Source organism: Jaculus jaculus, chromosome 11 (genome assembly GCF_020740685.1).
Source record: "Jaculus jaculus isolate mJacJac1 chromosome 11, mJacJac1.mat.Y.cur, whole genome shotgun sequence".
Classification (NCBI taxonomy): domain Eukaryota; kingdom Metazoa; phylum Chordata; class Mammalia; order Rodentia; family Dipodidae; genus Jaculus; species Jaculus jaculus.
Genome location: NC_059112.1, coordinates 38,600,146 through 38,618,366, shown reverse-complemented (window position 1 = coordinate 38,618,366; position 18,221 = coordinate 38,600,146). Strand labels below are relative to the sequence as shown.

General features: G+C 45.2%; 1 non-coding gene across 1 annotated transcript; it reads right to left on the bottom strand.

Moving 5' to 3' along the window:
* Positions 1-265: 265 nt before the first annotated feature.
* Positions 266-372, bottom strand: LOC123453376. The gene has a single exon (XR_006632769.1). It is a non-coding gene; the product is annotated as a U6 spliceosomal RNA (small nuclear RNA).
* Positions 373-18,221: the final 17,849 nt, after the last annotated feature.

Sequence of the window (18,221 nt, the reverse complement as noted above, 5' to 3'; positions counted from 1 at the left end):
GGTTTGGTAGGAGATGATTTTTCTCTGTGTTGATCTCCTTCCCCCTTGTGCTGGTATCCGGTTCATCAGGAAAATAGCACCCTTTCTTGTTTTGCCAATTTTCCTTAGTTTCAACCTGGGCCCTTTTGAGGTATGATGGAGTGGCTCTCTCCTTAGGATCTGCATCTATCTGAAAAAGAGAAGCAGATTCTCCAACGGAGAGTAAGTTAGCACTAGGACAAATGAGATAACCCTTACTTTTTGTTAGAGAGAGTTGAATAGGTGAAAAAATATGGAACGCTTCACGAATTTGCATGCCATCCTTGCACAGGGGCCATGCTAATCTTCTCTGTATCGTTCCAATTTTAGTATATGTGCTGCTGAAGTGAGCATGTAATTTTATTTTTATTTATTAATTTGCAAGCAGAGAGAGTGATAGGGAGAAGAATGAGACAGACAGAAGGCACATGCCAGGGCCTCCAGCCACTGCAAATGAAGTCCAGAGTCACACACAACTTTGTGCATCTGGCTATATGTGGGTACTGGCGCATCAAACCCAGGCCATTAGGTTTTACAGGCAGACACCTTAACTGCTGAGCCATCCATCCAGCTCCCAAGAAGAAACAACTTTAAAGAATTAGAGGTTTGTATATATGTAAGTACAATGATTGAGATGGAGAGGTAATATGATGGAGAATGGAATTTCAAAGAGGAAAGTGGGGGTGGGAGGGAAGGAATTACCATGGGATATTTTTTTATAATCATGGAAGATGCTAATAAAAATTAAAAAATAAAAAATAAAAAGAATTAGAGGAGACCTACAGTTTGCACCTCTACTTTCTTGAGCAGGTGAGACCCCACGTAACTCACCTCAAGGAACATAACACAGGGCTGTACGTGTCCTGCCTCTTCCTTGTCCTTTGTCCTGTGCAGCTAACTCTTCTAACTGGGATTCTAACTGAGCAGAACTGGGTCTTCAAAGTTCCCACCTTGGGCTATGTGTGTCCTTCTCTTACTTGGACCACAAAAACATTCGCTTAGGCTTGTCACCCTCTGGTAGTCCAGACATCTCCAGAAAGCTGTCGCTGGTGCTGTCCCCAGCCTCTCCGCACGAGTGCGATCTCCAGCCCAGGCCTGAAACCCTGTGTTGCAGCAGCAGCCCCATGGGCTCCGTGTTTCCATCATCCTCCCTTGTGTTTTCACACTCACACGATCCAACACACTTCTTCAAACACAAATAGATGGTGTATCATAAGCCCAAATAACGTACTCCTTGTTTAATTAGAAGAAAAAGAAGTTATGGCCTCTCCATCACCATTATTTGGCAAGGCTTATGTGGGTATTGGAGAATCGAGCCTGGGTCCTTAGCCTCCATACGCAAGCACCTAACAGCTAAGCTATCTTTTCAGCCCCATCATGTTGTCTGTAGGGACTCAATTCTAATGTCTCTTTATGCCATCCAGAAAAAATGCTGTCAAGTCATTTGTTCAACATCAGCTGGCCTTAGCTTATATAACAATGTCATTTTTTTCCCATGGAGGGACTTTACCACGCACTGTCATAGATTCCATGCCATTGTGGTAAGTACAGAAATGCAAGCAGAGGAAGGATGTGGCACTCCCAGATTACCAGGTGATGAGGTGCTTGCAGGTTTTCAAACCGGGCCCCATCCCAGCCGTGGATTATGAGGTCAGTTAGTGAGTCGTTACAAGCATTTATAAAGAGTGATCTTGGACTTCTGGGGAAGATGGCAGTATAGGAGCCACGCCAAACCAGCCTAGCGAGAGATTTAAGCAAAACCACAGCAAAATACACTCTTGTGAAAAGTGAAGGTATGTAGGCTTTATTAGCCACAGCAGAGAAGCAGGAGAGACCAAGATCCACCAGAAAGGAGGAAAATGGCCAGAATCCCACTGAGTCTTGTGGCCCCAAGCTGTGCGGTCTGTGAGATCTATGCACCACACACCCACCCAGTGCTACCCGCCCAGCACTGAGCTATAGGAGCAGAGACCAAACAAGGGGATTTTCCAACCTCATCAGCCTCCTTGCAAAGTTAAGAAACCTGAAGGGGAGACAGTGGAGATCAGCTAAGGAGCTGATGAGAGGGACACAGATGGGACCAGCTGAGCAGGTCCAGTACAGCTCCAGGCTTCCTGAACTTTCCCATGCCCCAACCATCAGAACCATGAACCCCTGTGGCAGTGCATCCAGCACAGCTGATTTGAACACCAGCTCCACAGCACAACATAGAAGGATTGATGTGGGCACTACCATTGGTGAGATTGGAAGCCACCCCAAAAGGAATGAGGCCAGCTGACAAAAAAGCAGATACATACACCTGCACTGGAAGTGCTAATCTCTCTTTCCATGCAGGGCAGGTTATGGGTTACATATTCTTGGTTGGCTTTACCACTCTCAATTAAGCTGTATTTGGGGGTTGACTATTGTTGCCTTTGATGCTTTCAGGTTTATAGGGCTTTTGTCTTTTTCTTCTGTCATTATTCAGGGCAGGGTCTGATTCAGATCCAGGCTAACCTGGAACCCAACTCAGAATAGAAATCTCAGCCTCCCAGCTGACAGAAATAAGGGTGTAGAGCAACACACAACCTTAGGGATTGTGGCTTTATAAGGTTATCAGTTTATTTCAATCCCCACACTTGCATACTCTGTGCTGGTTCTTATTGAATGTGTATAATGCTCAGTTGAATTAAAGAATTTGCCAGTAAATTGCTCCACCCAGCCCACTAGAATACTTGAATAGCAGGCAAACTCAACGCCTGTGATTACTTCTGCAGTTGGACTGGAGAACAAGAGCCACATTTGGCACCTTAAACTCCTACTCTGAAGGTACATAAAGTTAGATTTTCAATTCTAAAAGCACCGCAGATAATTAGAAAACCCAAGCATCAAATCAACTCAGGTTGCAAAAATTGCAACATTTTAATACAAGAAACACAAAGAATCAAAACAATACAATCCCATCAAAAATTATAAATCCATCATAAATGGCCACCCAATGAGACTGTTTTAGAAGAAAAGCCTGACAAAGCTTTTATCTATTTTATCTATACTCAAAGAAATCAAAGAAGAAAACAAATGAATCAAAGAAGAAAACAAAGGTTGGGGAGGGAGGGAATTACCATGGGATTTTTTTTTTTATAATCATGGAAAATGCTAATAAAAATTTTAAAAATTTTAAAAAAAAGAAAAAGGAATTAAAGAAGAAAACAAACTCCTGAATGAATTCCAAGAGAACACAGGAAAACAGCTTAATGAAATAAGGAAGTCATTACAAGACATAAATAAGGAAATAGAAATACTGAAGAAAAAACAGGCAGAAATTCTAGTTCTGAAAAACATGGTCAGTCAACTAAAACACCCTGTGGACAGTCTCACTAGTAGAATGAATGGAAGAGAGAACAGAATATCTAAACTAGAAGACCAGGTGGCAGATCTATTTACAGTCCAACAAACAGAAAGACAAGCTAATAGCAAGGTATGAATGGGAATTCCAAGATATCCAGGACACTATGAAAAGATTAAACATAAGAATTCAGGGTATAGTAGAAGGAGAATAATTTCAATACAGAGGATTAGTAGGTGTTTTCAACAAAATTATAGAAGAAAATTTTCCCCAAATTGGGAAAGAAATGCCAGTGAGATACAGGAAGGTTTTAGAATACCAAACAGACAAAACCTGGAAAGAACCTCTCCTTGCGATGGTATAATTTTTTTTAAAAAAGGTTTTTTGGTTTTTTTTTAATATTTTTTGTCCAATTTTTTTTTTAATTTGAGAGCGACAGACACAGAGAGAAAGACATAGGGAGAGGGAGAGAATGGGCGCGCCAGGGCTTCCAGCCCCTGCAAACGAACTCCAGACACGTGCACCCCCTTGTGCATCTGGTTAATGTGGGACCTGGGGAACCGAGCCTTAAACCAGGGTCCTTAGGCTTCACAGGCAAGCGCTTAACCACTAAGCCATCTCTCCAGCCCGCGATGGTATAATTAAACAACTAAACATGTAAAAAATATATTGAAAGAAGTTAGAGATAAAAAGCAAGTCACCTACAATGGCAAGCCCATCAGGATCACAGCAGATTACTCAACACAAACTTCAAAAGCCAGAAGGGCTTGGGAATGGCCATGTTCTGAAAGATTAACACAACTGTCATCCAAGATTATTTTATCCTGCAAAGCTATATATCCAAATTGATGGAAAAATAAGGACATTCCACAACAAAACAGGCTAAAGCAATTTATGACAACTAAGCCAGCTCTACAGAAAATACTTAAAGAAATCCATGCTGAAGAGAAAACAAAACACACATATGAAGAAATAGGAAAAAATAAACAGATTATAGGGAGGTGAAGGGTCTAAGCATGGCCAGGGGAATAGATTATATAAATTAAGGGCAGAGGGAGAATCACTCAAAATTCAAGATATTCTGAATAAGACATATGAAAACCTACTTTTTTGAATAATGGCACATCTAGAAGCCATAGAATGTTGCTAGAAAATTTTCAGTGCCAGGGATGGGAAACCTTCCAGTGAGTTGTTGGCCAGGGAGGTCCCTCTTGCCTCCAAAACAGTATAGGCTATTACCAAGGCCCTTGACTTCCCTTGAGAAACAGATGGTAAGACCCTATTGCTGAAGACTTCACATGCCTGGGTGGCAAAGTCACTGAGAAATCAAGCTGGTGCTGAGCAGAAAACCTTCTCCCTATAGACCAGCCAACTGAAAGCTGGTAAAAGCTGCACTGTATATAGCCTTACGGGAGACAGAAGTCATCAGTGGTGAAAACAGTGGACACTGGAAGCCTCAAGTTTGGCCAGACAGGCCAAATGACCAAATGAATGCAATAGTGGCATGTCTTCTCTGGGGAAAATCAACTGCTCTCTAATTGGACTGAAGGCCCACTCTATGGGAGGTAATACATGCCTAGTACTGAAAACATGATCTAAAGTCTATGGCAGGGGAGATCATGAGCCTTAGGGGTATAAAGCCTGCTCTTACCTGAATAAATGCATATATTATTCTCACCAAATTGCCCTGAAAGCACTACACTTAATGTTTATATTCATATATGTGGTAGTTTGAATAGATGACCCCCAATATATTCAGTGTTTTATTAGTTTGTAGCTTGCATCTGCAGCCACTTGGCTGGAGGAGGTGTCACTGGGTGTATCTTAAGGTGTGGTGGTAGGTTTCAGATTTCAATGTAAAGATATGCAAAATGTGCCTGCCTGGAGTTCCTGAAGTGTGTTGTGTGGCGTTTAGCTTGGGGCTTCTCTCTACCTGATCCTATAAGAGCTGGTCAACTTCTGCCATTATGGAACTTCCCCTACATCTGTAAGCTTCAAGAAATATCTGTTCCTCCATAACTGTGCCTGGTCTGGAAGTTCATCTCAGTGAACCTGAATCTCTCTGCTACGATATATTAATGCTACTCTCACTTCTGGCTAGAGAAGCTTCTCTTTTCAGAGGTAATAACCACTTGGATGACCCAAAAGGCAACATAGTGTTGAGAAGAAGGGCAGAGGAGTGTCCAGTACTGAAACATGTATGTCACACCCTCCAAGGCTCAGGGTCCATTGCAGAAGAGGTGGTGGAAAGAATGTAAGAACCAAAGGAAGGGCACCACTCCTTCTGATGTAACTGTCCAGACAGAAATTAGCCTCAATATCCATGACCTCACAGTGCCTAGCAATACCTTCACAAGACCCTCATAATAGAAGAAAAATGATGACATAAAAATAAAAGAAAGACTAACAGAAAGAGGGAGGGGATATGATGGAGAGCAGAGTTGTGAAGGGGAAAATGGGGAAAGAAGGGAAATATCATGGTTTATTGTTTGTAAGTATATAGAAGTTGTCAATAAAATTTATTTTATTTTTAAAAATTTTGTAATTTTTTTATTTATTTGAGAGTGACAGACAGAGATAGAAAGAGGCAGAGAGAGAGAATGGGTGCACCAGGGCCTCTAGCCACTGCAAATGAACTCCAAATGCATGCACCCTCTTGTGCATCTGGCTAAAGTGGGTCATGGGGAATCGAGCCTTGAACTGGGTCCTTAGGCTTCACAGGCAAGCACTTAACTGCATGGGAGGAGGGGAAAACCTGACTGCTGCTCCCAAAATGCATATCACACAACCCCATGGGGAATACCTGTAACCCCACTGAGGAAGGGCCTATTGGAATGGGGGCAAGGATGAGGGAAGAGTGTACCAAGATATAATGTACCCATATAAAATATAAAAATAATAACAAAATAAAATAAAAACAGAATGGAGCCAGACATGGTGGCACACGCCTTTAATCCCAGCACTTGGGAGGCAGAGGTAGCAGGATTACCATGAGTTCAAGACCATCCTGAGACTAGCAAGTGAATTCCAGGTCAGTCTGGGCTAGAGTAAGACTCTACCTCAAAAAAATAAAAATCAAAGCAGAATAACCTCTAAGACAATATCAAGTATCCATGGTATCAGGATAAACACTGCATTCAGAAAACTGTCCCACACTTTGTTAGTTACTGTTGCTTTGCTATGGTGAATACCTGACAGAAATAACAGAGGGGAAGAAGGATTGCTTTTGGCTCACATTTCAGAGGGTTCAGTCCACAGTTTTGTGGTTCCATGCACTTGGGCAGACCATCATGGCCACTGGAATGTGGGGCCAAGGCTTCACTTCTTGGTGGGTAGGAAAAAGAGAGAAGGGGGATGCTGGTGTCCCATTGGTTTTCCCTTTTCCCCCTTTTATTTTGTCTGGGTCCTAGTCTGGGGGATAGTGCTGCCCACATTCAGGGTGGGTCTTCCCCACAGAGTAAATTCTCTCTGGCATCCTCACAGGCATACTGCAAGGTGTGCCTGCCCAATCTCCTAGGGCATTCTAAATCCAATCAAGTTATAATGAACTTGAAACATCGAACACAAGCACATGTGTGTGCATACCCAGGCATGCAGGAGTGACTTATACAAACAGAGGCTGGCATCAGCATTGAGTCAGGTCTAGGGATAGCAATTCTATGTGGCTAAATAATGGTCCCCACAGAAGTCAGATCCTACACCCTAAAACCTGTTGCTGTGATTGTATAAGGTAGGTAGGGCTCAGTGGGGAAAGTGAGTGCTGCACAAGCATGAGGACTTGGGTTTGGATCCCCAGCACCCACATAAAAACCAGGTGTTTTGCTGTGCGCCTGTAATTCCAGCCCTGGGGAAACAGACAGGAGGGTTCCTGGAGCTTTCTCCTTATCTAGTCTAGCTGAACTTGTGAGTGCTAGTTTTAATGAGAGACCCTGTTTTAAAAACGTCAAGTAGAGGGCTGAAGAGATGGTTCAGTGGTTGGAGCACTTGCCTGCGAAGCCAAAAGACCCATGTTTGACTTTTCCAGATCCCATGTAAGCCAGAAGCACAAAGGTGAGGCAAGCACAAGGTCACACATGGCCACTAAGTGGCGCAAGTGTCTGGAGTTGGATATCAGTGGCTGAGGCCCTAGTACACCAATTCTCTCTCTCTCAAATAAAAAATAATAAGCCAGGCATGGTGGCACATGCCTTTAATCCCAGCACTCAGGAGGCAGACAAAGGGGGATCACCATGAATTCAAGGCCACTCTGAGACAACATAGTGAATTCCAGGTCAGCCTGAGCTAGAGTGAGACCCTACCTCAAAAACAAAAAACCCAATAATAATAATAATAATAAGTCAGGTAGAGAACAATTGAGGAAGAAACCCAACATTGGTTTTTGGTCTCCGCATACACACAAATGTGTGCACACACATGTGCACCCTTCACATACACACATGCACACCATCCATACATACTTGTGTAATAAGTAAGTCAGAGATAAATTTGACCCACATAGAAATGTGGTCTACTGACACCTTCCTTTAGGTCAACAAAATCGACTTCAGACTGTGTCCTCCAGAACCAAGAGAATAAATTTCTCCTTTTCAAACCCCTCAATGTGTGGCAATTTGTTACATTAGCCGCAGGAAACTTATACCAGTGGCCTCGTCCCTTGCCCTCCTGTTGGTTGGGTTTTAGGGTGCTCGAGGAAAATCCCAAAGGAAGCACCAAGACTTTCAGGGAAGTAGTGAGGTGATGACAATTAGGTGACTCAGAACTATTTGTTAATTGCCTTGGAGTATTTCAGTATTTTCACACCTGGTCCAGCTGCTCTGGTCTAGACTGGCTGTCCTCCAGTTCTGTGTGTGTGTGCTTATTGGTGACTGCAAACTGGGTCATTGTGGGAGATGGATTCCTTTGTGGGTGGCTGCCAAAAAAGAAAAAGAAAAAGAAGAGAAAGTCTCACCAGCAGAATAGATGAAGGAGAGAACAGAATATCTAAACTAGAAGACCAAGTGGCAGATCTAATGCATTCCAACAAAGAGGAAGACAAGCTAATAGGAAGATATGAATGGGAATTTCAAGATATCTGGGACTCTATGAAAAGGTCAAACATAAGAATTCAGGGTATAGTAGAAGGAGAAGAATTTCAATCCAGAGGCTTAGTAGGTGTTTTCAACAAAAGCATAGAAGAAAATTTTCACCAAGTTGGGAAAGAAATGCCAATGCAGATACAAGAAGCCTTTAGAACACCAAACAGACAAAACCTGGAAAGAATCTCTCCTTGCCATGTAATAATTAAACTGAAATACACAAACCAAAGGAAATATATTGAAAGCAGTTAAAGAGCAAAAGCAAATCACCTACAAAGGCAAGCTCATCAGAATATCTGCAGATTACTCAACACAAACTTTAAAAGCTAGAAGGGCTTGGGAATGGCCAAGTTCTGAAAGATAACAACTGTCAACCAAGATTACTTTATCCTGCAAAGCTATCTATCCAAATTGAAGGAGAAATAAGGGCATTCCACAACAAAAACAGGCTAAAGGAATTTATGGTAACTAAGCCAGCTCTACAAAAAAAATACTTGAAGGAAGGGTGCCACTCCTTACAATGCAACTGACCAGACAGAAATTGGCCTTGATATCCATGACCTTGCAGTGCTTAGCAATACCTTCACAAGACTCTCATAATAGGAGAAAAAGACAATGACATCAAAATAAAAGAGAGACTAATGGCGAGAAGGAGGGGATATGCTGGAGAGTGGAGTTGTGAAGGGGACAGGGGAGGCAATTATCATGGTTTACTGTTTACAAGTATAGAAGTTGTCAATAAAAAAATTTTTTTTAAAGAAGAAATTTGAAGGTCACTAATTCAGATAATTTGGAATATGCTTTGATTAATTCTCTTTAGGTGACCATCACCATGGAAACACCAAAGTTAAGTCTTTTCTTGGAGAATTTATGGACTCTCAAGATCCATCTACAGATACCAAAGGGCTAGGGGAGCCCTTTTTGGGAAACAGCAGAAAGAACTTCCCTCTACCAGCAGATGAACATTTATCTGTTTTATACCTCTAGGACCTTAAGCCTAACGTGTGTGGGCTCATCTCTTGTGGGTTCTACCCACCTGTCCTCCCTCCTGTGGTTCTTCTCAGCACTTGCTCCTCCACATCCTATCACACATCCAAGAGGCCATGGAGGAGGCCCCTGGAGGCCCACCCTTGGTTGCGCAGGCTGAATGCTTCCCTGGCCATCTGTCTTCACCCTGCCTGCCTCATAGATTTCTGTACCAAATCTCTGATCCTCTGCTAGCCATGATCTCAAAGCACTGATTTAGAGAAGACTTTTAAAAATATTTTATTTATTTGAGAGAGAGCGGGGAGAGGGACGGGTAGAGAAAGAGAGAATGGGCATGCCAGGGCCTCTAGCTACTGCAAACAAACTTCAGATACATGCACTACCTTGTGCATCTGGCTTATGTGGGCACTGGAGAATTGGACCTGGGTCCTTTAGCTTTACAGGCAAGTGCCTTAACTGCTAAGCCAGAAGTGAAACTTTCCAGCCTAGAAGTGAAAATTTTGAGTAAAATACCATTTTATAAGCCAAACCAAATAATAACATTGTCTCTGAGATGTTTTTATTTATTTATTTAAGAGCAACAGACAGAGAAAGAGGCAGAGAGAGAGAGAATGGGCACGCCAGGGCCTCCAGCCACTGCAAACGAATTCCAGACTCATGGGCCCCTTATGCATCTGGCTAACATGGGTCCTGGGGACTCAAACCTTAAACAAGGGACCTTAGGCTTTACAGGCAAGCATTTAACCGCTAAGCCATCTCTCCATCCCTGAGATGGTTTTTTTTAAAACATCTTTCTCCTGTGGCACTTGTTTCCAGCCCCTCTTCACTTTGTAATTCCATCTGTGTGGTATGATTCAGGTGTCCCTCATAAACTTAGTTAATCTGATTGCTAGGTTTCTAGCTGATGGAGATTTGGGAATTAACGCCTCCTGGAGGCAGTGTGTTGTTGGGGGCAGGCTTATGGGTATTACAGCCAGTTTCCCATGCCAGTGTTTGGCACACTCTCCTGTTCCTGTTGTCCACCTGATATTGATAAGGAGGAGATGTCCACCCTCTGCTCATGCCATCATTTTCCCCTGCCATCATGGAGCTTCCCCTTGAGTCTGTAAGCCAAAATAAACTCTCTTTCTCACAAGCTTCTCTTGGTCAGGTGTTTTCTGCCAGCAATGCAAACCTGACTTCCACACCATTCCACTCTGACACAAACCAGGGCACAATCTTTACCTAATAAGAGGAAACTTCATTTGCACTCAAAAGTACTTTGATCTCAACTCCCCCCCCCAAAAAAAACATATCTTCAGCATGAACCCCTGCCCTTTCTGCATGCTCCACCCAGGAGGGAATGACTGCTCTTTAGGTACCTCTGCCTCCCTTGCAGGAGAAACACCCTGAGCAGCCAGGGTCTAGGGTTCTGATCCCCATAGCTTCCTAAACTCCAGCTCCAACTTGAAGCTACCAAAGGTAGAATCTCTAAAATGAAGCCTCTTTGTAACCAAGTCGTCCTTCTCTCCAGCCAAGTCATTTCCTTGTGCATATCCCTGCCAACCCTAATATTGGTGGACGACGTAGCCTTTTACCTATTGTCATCCGTATCTCTGGACACCTGATCCTCTCACACCCTTGCCAAATGCTGTTTGAATCACCCTATTATACAGATGAACAAATAGTAGTCAAGAGTTCAAACAACTCGTTATCTTACTAGCTTTAACAGGTAGTAGAGCTGACTTTATGACCCAACTTTTAACTCCAGATCCTATGCACTCCGTACTTGACTTCTCTGCCTTATTATCTCTTCACAACAAACTGACAATAAGATCAAGGGAAGGGCTGGATAAATGGCTTAGTGGTTAAGTTGGCACTTGCCTGCAAAGCCAAAGGACCCAGGTTTGATTCCCCAGGACCCACACAAGCCAGATGCACAGGTGGTGCATGTGTCTGGAGTTTGTTTGCAGTAGCTGAAGGCCCTGGGGTGCCTATTCTCTCTCTCTTTCTTTGTCTCTCTCAAGCAAATAAAAAAAAAATGTAAGAATTAAAAAAAAAAGAGCAAAGGCAAGAAGGTCTCCTCTGCCCTCCTCCATGGCCATCACATTACAATTACATGGAATCTTCTCCACTCTCAAGTTGAATCAGTTTATACAGCAGACCTCCCCTTCAAGTGGGCAGCATAAATGAAAACCTACTTACCAAAACTAGTATCTAAAAGATTTCCCTCCTTCATCCTAACACTCCTTGGGTAGTAACAAGGTGGCTGGCTGAAACCTGAAATCCCAGCTACTTAGAATTCATGACTTTGCATCTCAGAGCCATAAGATAGCAGAGATTTGGCATCGGGCCCACGGACATTTCTCAGTCAGCTGTGTCGTCTTAAGAAGTCTATCCGTGCCAGGCGTGGTGGTGCACGTCGGCTCTGAGCACAACCACCCTTCCACACGGATGATGTAAACATCAGCAATCTCATTTGATAGCCGAGGAAACCAAAGCGCAGACGGGGCAGGCTTTTGCCCAAGGTCATAAATGCTGCAAGCGAGGAGCTGGAACTTGGCCCCAAATAGGGTGCCCTAAGAGGGAGCCTGTGAGTCTATTCACGCTCCTGTCTGCCCTTCTTGGCAAGAAAACAAGAAGGCAGACTGGAGTTGAGAAGTACCCCTCCGCGACTCCCCCAGCAATGGTCTCCCGTGTGCTCACCTCCCGGGCTCCCTGGGGAAGACTGCTGCGGCCCTCTGACGCAGGATGCCTGGCCCAGAGGAGGACAGGAAGTGGGCAGCCCAGGTGTGGAGGGTGATCCCCATCCCTTCCAGGGTCATCCCAACTGAGATGGCCATGCTCTCCAGGACCATGCCCAGCAGCCTTGCTTGTGGAAGAAACTCAGATTTAGGTCCAGCCTCATGGCGCTGGGAGTTGGAGGAAGCTCTCCCCTTCCAGAGCCCGGTGCTGCGCGGCTCCCTCGCCTTGGCCTGCGCTCACATTGCAATTCAGTCCTGGCCCGTGGGGTGGACCCCCTCCTTCCCGATCCCCTCCCCAAAGCATCCCACCTCCTCTCACAGCCACAGTGAAGAAATCACAGGACAACTCCTCTGCCAGCGACTATGGGGACATACAGAACTCAGAGACCTTTGCAAGGATAGGCCTGCACTCTGGCTGCCCACATCCTCATAGGGGTCAACCCTGTCAGACACCTAGATGATGTTTTGGGAGAAGAAAATTATCATAATGGGCACTTGGACACATGGTGGTCACTGTCTTCATTATTGCTGACAGCCTGGTCCCTCCCTCCCCTCCCCCTCTTTCCTCCCCTTCCTTCTTCCTTCTTTCTCCCTTCCTTCCTTCCTCCCTCCCTCCCTTCCTTCCTTCTTCTGTCCCTGCCTTCCTTCCTCCCTCCCTCAGCCCCTCCCTCCTTTCATTCCTTCCTTCCTTCCTAACACATTTCACTCCACTGAACTACACTCCTAACCTGATTTTTTTTTTTTTTTTTTGTCCTTTAAAGAAAAGTCACATATTGGGGGCTAGAGAGATGGCTTAGTGGTTAAGGGGCTTACTGGCAAAGCCAAAGGACTCAGGTTAAATTCCCAAGTATCCATGTAAAGACAGATACACAAGGTGGCACATGTATCTGGAGTTCATTTGTAGTGGCCAGAAGCCCTGGTGCACCCATTCTCTCTAGAAATATGCCTCTTTCTCTTCCTCAAATAACATTTTTTAAAGTGACTAAAAAAAAATTCACAGATTGCTTTAGATGCTGTCACATAATAATCCACTTTTCAAAACATTCAACATACAGCCTCTTTATTTCTCTTATCCTCAATGACCCCCAGGGACTGGGGACTGGAAACCAATTGCTTTGAAGACGAGAAACCTCAGCTGTAAACTTTGAAGACATTTACTCAGCCAACAAGTAGCAGGCCTGATACTCAAACTCCAGTCCTTCTAAGGCCCCCACCTGTGTTTGTATCGTGCAAACATCTGTAAGAGTCACGTCTAGAATTACTTGGAACTATAAAGCCAACAAGTTCATCACCAGCAGAGCCTTGCAGACGAGGACAGAAAGAAAGACACAGCCCTTGCCTTGAGATACCTCATTAGCAGGTGGCCAAGTCATGCTTTCTGCCTGAGACCAGGGGCACAGCCATGCCCCTGATATTCTTGGGAGATCGCTTCCAGGACCTCTTCATAAGCTCATACGTGCCAGGCAAGGTGGCACACACTTTTAATCCCAGCACTCAGGAGGCCGAGGTAGAAGGATGGCTGTGAGTTCAAGGTCACCCTGAGACTACATAGTGAATTCCAGGTCAGCCTGGGCTAGAGTGAGACCCTACCTTGAAAAACCGAATGTGCAAAAAAAGGCTCATACCCAACATGGGGTAGCATTGGCAAGTGACCTACATACCCTCTCCTGCATACTTTTGACAATCTCTAGATAGCTTATCATATGACACCCAATGCAAATTGTTTAAGAAATAACAAGAAAAAAAAAACTACAAGTTCAGTACAAATGCAATTTTTAAAAAATATTTTCAACTGGCAGTTAACCAAATCAACCATGTAGAACCTTTTGATACAGAGAGAGATAGGGAAGGGACAACCTAGGGTTCACTATGGAGTCTCAGGGTGGCCTCAAATTCACAGTGATCCTCCTACCTCTGCCTCCCAAATCCTGGGATTAAGGGCATGCGCCACCACGCCCAGCTCAAGATTGTGTTCCTGAATTTTCCTGCATGCATCCTGACCCACAGTCTATCTGGACTCGCTGGGCCCCTCACCCTCCGGGGGCCTGTGTGTGTGGCTATGTGTGAGTCAGTGAGCATGGTCTTGTTTCTTTGCTCTAAGCCCATCCTGTCTTGGGGATGTCGTTGATGACTTGCTGAGCTCTCTGTGCCCTGCCTGCTACTAGCCACCCACCAGAGTGGGATGTAGCCAAGGAGCCTGGCCTCGACCAAGGCCCTGCTAAGTGGGACTGGTGGCCTTGAGTAAGTCATCACACCTCTTCAGGCCTTTTTGCTTTACTCTGAAAGCTGAGCACAATGCATGGTCATTGTCTCAGATGCCCTGATTTTCTGAGGATGAACAGAAGAAAGTCAAATGGTTCTAGGAACCATGTGTTCAAGCCAAAGCTGTCCTGCTGGTCATCATCCCGTGATAACTGTCTCCCTTCTCCCGCCAACAGTACCTTGGGTCCTCTTTGGGGTATGTGGCCCTCTGCAGTGTCAGTCATGCGTCTGGGATGCGTTCATTTTACCTGTTGCAGTTCCCTTCTCATTGCTGGGATAAAACACACAAACCCAAAGCAGCTGATGAAAGGAAATTATTTTTAATTTTTAATTTTGGCTTACAGTAGGAGGGAAAGCTTCATGATGCCAGGGGAAAGCATGGCATGAGCAGAGGCTGGGCATCACCAAATCCAGATGCCCAGCACCCACATGTGCCTATTATGAAGGAAGCAGCGGGGGCAGCCCTGAGGCAAGCTTGCTAGCTTGACTGGCTGAGTGAGTGAACTGTGGGGTTGAGGGAGAGCCACTGTCTTAGTAAATAAATACAGAGGACAGCGATCAAGGAAGATACATGGCACTAGCCTCTGGCCTCCGCATGCGTGCACACACATAAATGCGCATATACACCTGCCTACAAAAGTGCACCTACATGCATATACACATGCATGCACATCACACATATGCAAAAAGAAAGAGAGAAGAGAGGAGAGGAGGGGAGGGGAAGGGGAGGGGAGGGGAAGGGGAGGAGAAGGGGAGGGGAAGGGAAAGGAAGGGAAAAGAAGGAAAGGGAAGGGAAGGGAAGGGAAGGGAAGGGAAGGGAAGGGAAGGGAAGGGAAGGGAAGGGAAGGGAAGGGAAGGGAAGGGAAGAGAAGAGAAGAGAAGAGAAGAGAAGAGAAGAGAAGAGAAGAGAAGAGAAGAGAAGAGAAGAGAAGAGAAGAGAAGAGAAGAGAAGAGAAGAGGGAGAAAACAATGGAGGGACATGTAGAGGTAGATCAAGGAAACACAGCAAGATGACCAGGAAGAGCCCAGCAAAGACATTCTGGGCTAGGTGGTTTCCAGTGCCCTGGCTGTTGGCATAGTATAGCCCCATACAAATGTCACAAAGCCAACTTGGCAGATGAGCCATCCAGTGTCACTCTGCATCTGTGTGTAGTCACAAATGTCATTGAGGACACCCTCCACCTGGACATGTAGGTCTTAAGGTCAATCTTTGTGTATAAATGCTTACCCAAATCCATGTGTATCCCATTACAATGTATTTCTTTCCCATTTGTATTTCTGCCCCATTTAATTCATCGGGCTTTCCTAATGGGAGGAGCTGTTCAAATGGAACTGGAGAATGCAGTGATGAACCCGAGTGAGAGAATGACCCCGTGAGCACGGCCCTCCCTTCAGCAGGAGAGATGGGCAGGACTCTGGGGAGACTGGGGACCCAGGAAATGTGGTCTTCCAGCCAGACTTTTGTATTTACTTTTTTTAAAATTTTTTAATGTTTTTTTAATTTATTTGAGAGCGACAGATACAGAGAGAAAGACAGATAGAGGGAGAGAGAGAGAATGGGCGCGCCAGGGCTTCCAGCCTCTGCAAACGAACTCCAGACGCATGTGCCCCCTTGTGCATCTGGCTAACGTGGGACCTGGGGAACCGAGCCTCGAACTGGGGTCCTTAGGCTTCACAGGCAAGCGCTTAACCGCTAAGCCATCTCTCCAGCCCTGTATTTACTTTTTTGAAAAAATTAAAGAAAGTAGGAGTTGGAGAGATGATTTAGTGGTTAAGTTGCTTGCCTGCAAAGCCAAAGGACCCAGGCTCGATTCCCCAGTACCCATGTAAAGCCAAATGCACAAGGTGACACATTTGTCTATAGAGTTCGTTTGCAGTGGCTGGAGACCCTGGGACACCCATTCTCTGTCTCTCTCACTCTCTCCAAAAATAATAGTAATAATTTTAGTTTTTAAAAAAGAAAATACTTTCTTGTATGTATGTTTCTACATGTGTGAGCTCGTGTATATGCATGTTCATGTGCATGTGGAGGTCTGTATCCAGTGTCTTCCCCAATAGCTCTTCACCTGAATTTCTGAGGTGGGATCCATCAGTGAACCTGAAAGACACCAATTTGGCTAATGTTGCAGTCAGGTTCACATTGCCGGCAGAAAACACCCAACCAAGAGCAGCTTGTGGGGAAAAGGGGTTTATTTTAGCTTACAGACTTGAGGGGAAGCTCCATGATGGCAGAGAGAATGATGACATGAGCAGAGGTGGACATCACCCCCTGGCCAACATAAGGTGGACAACAGCAACAGGAGAGTGTGCCAAACACTGGCATGGGGAAATTTGCAATACACCCATAAGCCCGCCCCCAACAATACGCTACCTCTAAGAAGTGATAATTCCCAAATCCCCATCAGCTGGGAACCTAGCATTCAGAACACCTAAATTTATGGAGGACACCTAAATCAAATCACCACAATACGCATAAGCCCAACCCCAACAATACACTGCCTCCAGGAGGTTTTAACTCCTAAATTGCTATCAGCTGAGGACCTAGCATTCCGAACACATAAGTTAATGGGGGACACCTGAATCAAACCGCCGTAGCTAGTCCAGCCGGCCAGCAAGCTCTAGGAATCCTCCTCTTTCCACTTCCCTAGGCTGGGGTTACAAGTGTGTGCCACTATACCCAACTCTTCAGCGGGTCTGTGGATCTGAACTCATGAGGATTATGTCATGACAGGCATTTCGCCTACTGAGTTATCTCCCCAGGCCAAGAAAATGGATAAAAAGGACATCCTGCAAAATGCTCCTGTGTCCCAGGGACCCCCACGGGGCCTCTGCTCTCTCGCCTCACTGTAGGTCCCGTGAGGCAGAAAGGTAGGTTCTGAGTGCGTGCCCAGGGCCTCAGCCGTGGTATGGGAAAGCAGCTTTACAGCCCGGCCTAGGAGCTGTATGATCTAACACAGTCTTCTTCCTCGCGGTGCCTCCTAGTCCCATTTTAAAGACAATGGAGGGCCAGGCGTGCTGGCGCAGCACTTGGGAGGCAGAGATAAGAGGATTTCCATGAGTTCAAGGCCACCCTGAGAGTATATAGTGAATTTCAGGTCAGCCTGGGCCAGAGTGAGACCCTTCCTCAAAACACACACACACACAAAAAAAAAAACCAACCAACAGACATAATAGTCACTTCAATAAATCAAATGGAAGAAAACTCTGGAAACAGTACCTGGGAAGTGAGTGTCACACCAGCATTTACTAACACTAGTTCCTTGGCCTTGAGTCGTATTCCCCAGGCTGCTGTTACCCAGTGACAGCCCAGACTGTGGCCTGAGCCACAAAATTACTGAAGGTTGAATGTATCCACTGGGATTCGTTGGCTTCCATGGAACAGTAAACCTGCCCCAGACTGACATGAGCAAAACTGTGATTTTCTAAGCGCACGCAGCTCGGGAGTCATGGCTTGGTTCAGATGCTCAAAGGATGAGGTCAGGCTCTGCTGCTGCTCTCCGCCTGGCTCCTTTTCCTGTGTTGATTCCATCCTCAGATTTGACCTCCACTCAAGGTCACAAAATGGCTGCCAATTGCAGCTAAAGGTACCTCCTTCCCTGGAGGTTGAAACAAAAGCCCCCAGCTCTGTCCCATGGCCTCAGAATGGACAGACACAATTGCATAATTGTCACCAGCATTTCGATTGGCTTGATGTGGACCCCAAAATAGAGCTATAGAAAGAATGGATCCTGAAACAGAAGTTGGGGTGCTAGCCCCGCCTTCCCTCAAAAGTTGGCTATAGTTGAGTATGGCAAGAGATTAGCACTTAGGGAGGGAAAGTTCTGTTTTTTA